Source organism: Nicotiana tomentosiformis, chromosome 12, assembly GCF_000390325.3.
Source record: "Nicotiana tomentosiformis chromosome 12, ASM39032v3, whole genome shotgun sequence".
NCBI lineage: Eukaryota > Viridiplantae > Streptophyta > Magnoliopsida > Solanales > Solanaceae > Nicotiana > Nicotiana tomentosiformis.
In genome coordinates, this window is record NC_090823.1 from 44520887 (window position 1) to 44528974 (window position 8088).

An 8088-nucleotide genomic window follows, 5' to 3' on the forward strand; every position below is an offset into this window, starting at 1 on the left:
CCCTATCACTCTAGTGGGAACGGGTAAGCGGAGTCCACGGACAAAACCACACTCCAAAACCACAGAAAGAGATTGACCGACGCCAAAGGAAAATGAAAAAAAATCTTGCCCGAGGTCCTATGGGCTTACTGTATGACCTCAAAGTCCAGTACCGGGGCCACCCCGTTCTTGTTAGTTTATGGTGCCGAAACTCTAATACCGGTCGAAGTCGGAGAACCAAGTCTCAGGTTCCGACATGCAATCAAAAAATTAAACAACGAGACCATGAATACGAGCCTGGAACTGTTGGATGAAAGGCGCAAAGCCGCACTCGTCTGAATGGCCGCCCAAAAATAATGGATCGAGAGGTATTACAATCGAAGAGCCAACCTTCGAAACTTCAATGTCAGAGACTTAGTGTTGAGGAAGGTCACATTAAAATCCGGGAACCCGAATGAAGGGAAGCTGGGGCCGAACTGGGAAGGTCCGTATCATATTATCGAGATCACCGTAAATGGGTCATACAAACTCGGAACAATGAATGGTGAGCGACTACCGAACAACTGGAACATAACTCACTTGAAACGATATTACTGCTGAGGTACGACCCCGTTTACTTCTTTTATTTATTTACATTTTGGACTAACACTTGCAGGTAACTGTCAAAGAACGATACAATGTTTTAGGCCTGAAAGCACGCGTTGTATTCTTTTTCCCTTAAACCAGGAAACAATGGATCATGCTAACTTATGATCGAAGATCGGTTGTCAACAGTATCCGAGGCTTCTCTATGATCGACCTCAAACACTGGGGGGCAAGGGGGCATCACCCTTAGATAACGATTATGGTAAGGAAAGAAACTTTTGTGCTCGAATAGTTTATGCTCGATCGATAAGATTTACTGTAAGGGCCAAACGGTCGAATGAATCGTTCCCACATAGACTGCCTGATCCCGGACACAAATCTTGAACACATGTGTAACTTTGTATATTATGCACAAAATTGAAAGGAAGTTTCTACCTTGCAGATAAATATTTTGCCCTTTGAAAATTTTTCTTTCTTACATTTGATCCCCTAAAGACATTGAGCCCAAGGGCCACCTCACTCGAGGACTGCCGCCCAAGGCAGATTCGGATAGCCCGGGATAATGAAGCCCGGGGCACAAAGCTTATTTGGAAGTGCCCGAATTTTAAAGGCTAGGGCCACCCCCATTCGGCAACGGTTATCTCGGTTAAGCCTGGATGACTCAGGATAACAAGCCCACTGGGCAACACCCGAACTAGAAAGGCTATGACCGTCTTAAAATGGCTCGGAGACGTCCAAGACTCGTAACCAAAAAATTCTAAACCGGTTCAAAAGGCTACTCTCGGCGAATTGTAATCTAAAAAATTCTAAGTACTTTAGGGAAAGCTTCCAGTCATCCCGAGCCCCCCACGAGGTTTAAACAAAATAATATCGAGAACAAGGCCTGTTCGAACCTCCGAACAAGACCTAATTACTACGTGCTAAGGCATTCAATATCTTTACAATCACAAGGAAAAAAGCAAAAGGAAACGAGCTTAAAAATTGTCGAAGGGAAAAAGAGCCTTATATATATTTATATGAAAAGATCTTTACAAAGGCAAAACGACCTTGACAAAAAAGAACAAAAGTACAAAACAAGAAAAAATCTACAAGGTACTTAAACGGCTTGGTCTCCACCGGAGCCTGCCTTGTCGCCGAGACCATCAGAGTCTTTTCCGTCCCTGGATCCGTCCGAACCCTTGGAGTCTTCTTCGTCCTCGGGATATACTAACTTCTTGGCCTCGACTTCGAGCCTTTAGCATTTTCGACCTCGGCCGACAAATCAAAACCCCGAGCATGAACTTTCTCGAGGGCCTTCCTTCTGGACTGCCACTTCACATACTCGACAATATATTTCAGGCGGTCCTCGACTGCCTCGACATCGGCTTTGGTTACTTCAACCACTGACTTGGCCACCTTAAGCTCCTTGGAAAAATTCTCTCGATCAGAAACAACCGAGCTTAGCCTAGACTAGAGCTCCTCAATATTTTGTGACCTTGCCTCAGCCTTCTCCCTCGTCGCTTGAAGCTGGACCTCCGCCGAGGTCAACTGCGTCCGGGCAGTATCCTTTTCCGAGGCCAGGCGATCCATCCTACCTCTCTACTCTTCGGCCTCGACCTTGACTGCATCCATCTTGGCTCGGAGCTGGTTGATCCGATCAATCTTCTATTGAACCTGTGGGTTCCGACCATTAGACACCATGTCTAGCTCTTCGTCACTAACTTTAAAAATTTTTACCTGTTCAACCAGGTTGGCATGTTCTTTCCGAGCCATTTCCAACTCAGCTCGAAGGCTCTTAGCCTCTCCTTCACACTGCTCGCTGAGAAGTTTGTACGTGTCTCTCTTCTCAGTAAGCTCTCTGACTTCGGCTTCGAGTTGGTTCAGCTCATATCGGTACTGGAGGAAAGTTTCACAGTGAAGCACCGAGGCCTACAAATACGAAGAAAAATATTAGGATTATCAATGATTTAATTCAAGTATAAAAGGAGAAATTGAAATCATCGAGAGTTATCTAAATTTACCCGGTTCAGCGCGTGTTGTGCTTCATTGAACAGGCATGGTGCGTCAACCTCGTTCATTTTGGCCTTATATTCTTCGGTCACCAGGCACCGGAGGTAACTGGCCACCCCTACGGGGGCGGAAAGAACCCGGGCATCCTCCGGAAAAGTAATGACAATGGACCGCTTCTGATCAGGATCCACACTTGGGGCAGGGAACCAGTTGACCAATTTCGGGCTCGAGTTAGGCCCGCCTGCCCCTGAGGTCGGACTCTTCCTCGGTAACTCTATGTCTCCCAATCCGGTGACATCTTCCGTGGCGGTGGAATCCAAGCCATCAAAAAAGTAGCGGAGGGGTTCGTCCGCTCCGTGGGCCCCCTCGTTGGGGCACTCTTTCACCGTTTGGGCCTTGTTGTATATGGACTCAGTGAACGAGGGTGACTCGGTGATGTCTATCATACCGAGTGCCTCCTTCGGGGAACTGCCCGCATCCCGGGAAGCCTCGGCCCCAGTCTCCTCATCGACCTCCTTGGCTTGAGGCAGATCTACCTCACTGATCTCTTGTTTGGAGGCCCCCTGCTTTTCAAATTGTGATGGCTCGCGGGCCACTAGAACAAAAGGTTCTTCTTCTTCAGATTCGTCCATCAGCCAATAGAGCGAATCCGAAGCTGGTGCTCGGGCGCTGGTTTTTTCTCTTGACTTACGCACCAGCTTTCTCCTTGTTTTCTTTATCTCTGAGCTCGGGGAACTCTAAGCCCTCTTCCTCTTCTTTTCTTCGGTCTGTCTCAGATTATGGGACTCGACAGGAAAGTCCTCGCCACCAACTGGAGGCCTCAGCTCGACATCCTTGGATAAACCTGCAAAAAGAAGTAAAGGGAGTAAGGACTTAACGTAGAAACGAGAATCCTAATACTACGTACTCGGGAAAGAAGTCTCACCATGGGAACGGACCTCCTAATGGCCCTTCGATAGTTTTCACCACGAGCGTTCGGAGTAGGGCACCTGTGTTACGATACTCTCGATCCACTCCTCGAGTCGAAGGACCTGAGAGACGGCTGCACCACCACAAAGCACCGATAAGGAAAAAAGAAGTAAGTATGAAATCGACATTCGAAAGTATGTTATACTTACGTGATGTATTCCACTTCTCGGTGAAGGGCCTGCACTCAGCTGGGATTAAGTCCGAAGTCCTCACTCGGACAAAATGGCCTTGCCAGCCCCGATCCTGGTCCTCATAAATACTGGAGAGCAGGGCTTTACTGGCCCGACGCAAGAGCTTTATCAGTCCTTTCCCGGAAGATTCGGGGACTGTATAAGCGAAAAATATGGTCGATGGTGAACGAGCTCCCACCGATTTTGTTCACAAAGAACTAAAGGAGGATCACAATCCTCCATAGTGAAAGATGAATCTGACCGAGGCATACCTCGTATCTCTTACAGAAATCTATAATGACCGGGTCCACCGGGCCTAGTGTAAAGGGATAAGTGTAAACACTTAAGTATCCCTCGACATAAGTGGTAATGGCCTCATCGGGGTCGGGGACCACTATGTCTTTATCGGCCCAGTTGCAATCTTTTTGGACTATATGGAGGACCTCTTCGGTGATCGAGCAAATGTATCTTGAGACATCCTCACACTGGCCTTGTATCGAGGAACGCTTTTCGACCTTGAAATTGACGTTGATCGAGCATCCCCCGGGGATGAACATTTTCAAAAGGGTTTCGGGTACTGGTTCGTCGACGGCCGCGCGCAAAGCGGTCTCCTCGGCCTCAATAGCCGACCGCAAATAAGAAGGAGTTTATTTCTGGGGAATGGTTTTAGAAGTTTTTGCCATTTCTTTAGAGAATTAAAATGTAGGAAAATCTGAGAAAGGAGAAGAAAGAAAGAAAGTTGAAGGATTAGACTTTTTGGCTTGAGAATGAAGATGGGTAAAAATTCTTGCAAAGGACCTTGAATAATCGGGGTAAAAGTGCGAAAGAGTATTGAAATCTTAAAGGTACGAGGGTAGAAGGTTTGGATGTAAAGTTAAAATGAACAAATGAGGGGGTATTTATAGTAGTTTAGAGGCGTTTCGCATCCAGGGATGGCCGACCGGCGACTGACATGCATTTAATGCCATTATGACTTGACTGATGAGACGTTTCGGTTGTTTTGTCATTTCTGTCACGATATATCGAAATAAGAATCGGAAGCTCATGTAGTTTCTCATCGTTTACTCTCCAAAAAATGAGGGGAGTATCTGTATACAGTGAAATCGAGCTTATGGTGCATCCTAGCCTCCGACAAAATAAGTCAGGCTTGAGACATGGCAACAAGGGACCGAAATCGATCCAAAGTCCCACCGGGCCAGAACTCGGGGTCATGACACGTGCCTTCGAGAATATCGAGGCCATGGTCTAGAAATCGGTCTTAGCCTCGATCTACTTCGAAGGAAATTGTTGGACAATCTAGCATAGACAACAAAAGGCCAAAATATTTGTAACCTGCCGAATATTACAGCGGGATCTTGACACGTATCGGTGAGGAACCGGCAATCAGTGAATCAAAAGATTTTTTTACTTTTTACAGAGTTGTACCTAAAATAGGACTCCCCTACTATATAAAGTGGGTCTGATAATTCATGAAAAATATTGTAACACACACTTAAAAGCAATTATATTATTATTTTCATTGTCTCCAGCTCTAGTTCTTTTTCGTCTATACCGGTCTCAGTGAGCTCGGTTCGAGAGTGGCTATTTTATTAAGGCTGAAACTATCCAACTTGTGTGGTTCGAATTTATTTTGTCTTTATTTATTCAATAGCAACTTAATTTATCACTTTTTATCAAATTAATCCGCGTATCTTTAAAACCACTTACAAATTTAATTGTTATCCGATTTGAGGATAAACACAAACTAATCTCAAACCTTTCAAAAGTAGGTGATAAGTCTTTCACAAGTCCATAGTACCATTCTAACTTCCACTCATGGATATCCAAGTAAGTTCCTAATCCACTAGTCTCACCTGCTAATATCTAACTAGTTATCAACTCAAGTACCAGAAAGCAATTCTTGTATTGTAAAGCCTCATAAATTTCTACAATTAATTCAGGTGACTTTTGAGCCTAAAAGTACAATTTAAGTAAAACCCATGGTACACGGGGTGACTCGAGCCTAACAAAGTTATGGGAACACTTGAAATAACTATTTTATTAATGTATAAGAGTTGGGTTAATAAAGAAATGTAAAAAGGTTGAAAAAATAAGGTATTTAACTAAGAGATAAAAAACAAAGCATAAGACGAGCTTAAGAGAGAAATTAGCGAATCCTCAAAGTACGGGGGACCTACCTGAGGGTAATGCGGTCATTGGGATACTTAGAAACCACCATAATGTAAGTTGGATGGCCAAACACATAACTGACGAGAATTGGACTAAAGATGAAGTTAGGGGGACTGAGACAACCGTGCCCTCCATCCATTGCCACAATGCATTTTCCAATTAAGAAGAGGGAGGGAAGCCTTAGCCCAACCATGGACATCAACCATTTCCACGGTTAAACTGTGTCCATAAATTATTGCAACAGTTGAGCAAAGTTTATGTATACTCCCCAAGTCAGGTAGAGAGAAAAGGGAAGAAAATTGTAGAGTTTTAGAGTACTAGTGAGAGAAAGAGGTGTCCTACCATCATTAATTGTAATGACCCAGCCGGTCGTTTTGAGAATTTACATTTCGTTCAGCTATTTGAAGTTTTGAGCAGTATCGTATGATGTATTATGACTTATGTGAATCATCAATTTTGGCTTTCAGGTTATTCAGAATTGATTTGGAAGAATGAATTTCATGATTGAAGCTTTAAAGTTGGAAGAGTTGACCAAGTTTGACTTTTTAGTATTTTAGACTCGGTTGTATGCCTGGATTTGCATTTGGATAATTTTAGAAGGTTTCGACGCTAATTGGCGAAAGTTAGAAATTTGAAGATTTGGAAAGTTCATAAGTTTGACCGAGAGTTGATTTTGAGGATATATGATTCAAATTGTGATTCCGAGAATTGGAATAACTTCGTTATGTCATTTGGGACTTGTACGCAAAATTTGAGTTCATTCCGAGTTGATTTGATATGATTCAGCACGAGTTTTGGAAGTTGACATATTCAAAGTTCATTAAGTTTGATTTGAAAAGCGATTCATAGTTTCGACGTTATTTGATGTGATTTGAGGCTTCGAGTAGGTCCGCATTATATTATAGGACTTGTTGGTATATTCAGACGGGGTCCCGAGTGGCTCGGATGAGTTTCGAACGAGGTTCAGATCGTTTGGATCATTCTTGGTTAAGTCTAAGGGCATGTCTATTCTAGTGTGACCGCATATGCGGAGGGCTGATCGTAGATGCGAGCCCACAGATGCGGCCCTTTGGTCGCATAAGAGAAAATAGGATGGAAGTGGTGAGCTGCAGAAACAGAAGTTTGAGCGTTGAAGCGCGTCCGCAGAAGCGGAAATATGAGCTGTAGAAGTGACGTGTGGCGCAGAAGCGTGCGTGGGTGTCGCACCTGCGTGTGCGCATAAGCAGGGAAAATTCCGCAGGTGTGATGAGCTGGTATTCAGTGATTTCTCACAGGTGCGAGTCTTTTACCGCAGAAGCGGAGGTCACAGGTGCGACTACTTGTTCGCATTTGCGAAAGATCTGGACAGAAGCTATAATTCGAGAGTTGGTCATTTTCATTTCACGTTTTTAGATTTTGGAGCTCGGTTTGGGCAACTTTGGAGAGTAATTTCACCATATGGATTGGGGTATATGTTCCCTACTCGATTTTGGTTATATTTCGTGAATCTATCTTCCTTTTGGTAATTGGATTGTGAATTTTAAACAGAAAATTGGGGGTTTTTGTCTAAAGCTTCATAGAGTGAAGTTTTGAGGTTTGAACATTGATTAGGAGTCGGATTTGAGTGAAACTAGTATGGTTGGACTCATAATTGAATGAGTTATCGGATTTTGTAAGTTTTGTCGTGTTCCGAGGTACGGACCCGAGTTTGATTTTTTGGTTGACTTTCAGCTTTTGATTAAAGATTCAACCTTTATCGATTGGGTTTGATTCCTTAGGCATTATTTGATGTATTTGAGTTGCTTTTGGCTAGTTTCAAGCCGTTCGGAGGTCGGTATGCGTGTGATCGCATTTTTGGAGTATCGCTTGGCTTGCTCGGTATTGGATTTGGCTTGTTCGAGTTAATTAACACTTCTAAACTTGGTGTTGGGTGTATGAACTCCTGAATATATACGTGATATGTGTTTGGTGTTGAGGTGACGCACATGCTAGGTGACGGGCATGTGGGCGTGCACCGTGTGAATTATGACTTGGTTATTTCTGTGGTACTGTGTAGTTACCTAATCTTATTTTTATCCATGAGATCTCTACGTGCTAGAGTAATTGAGCTGTGATCCATGTTAGAAACCATGTCTAGGCTATATGCTTTTCATGTTGAGACTCACTGAGGTTAGTTCTACTGTTGAATTATTTACTTACATCGCAATTACATACTCAACCATACTCATTCATTTGCATATCATATCTC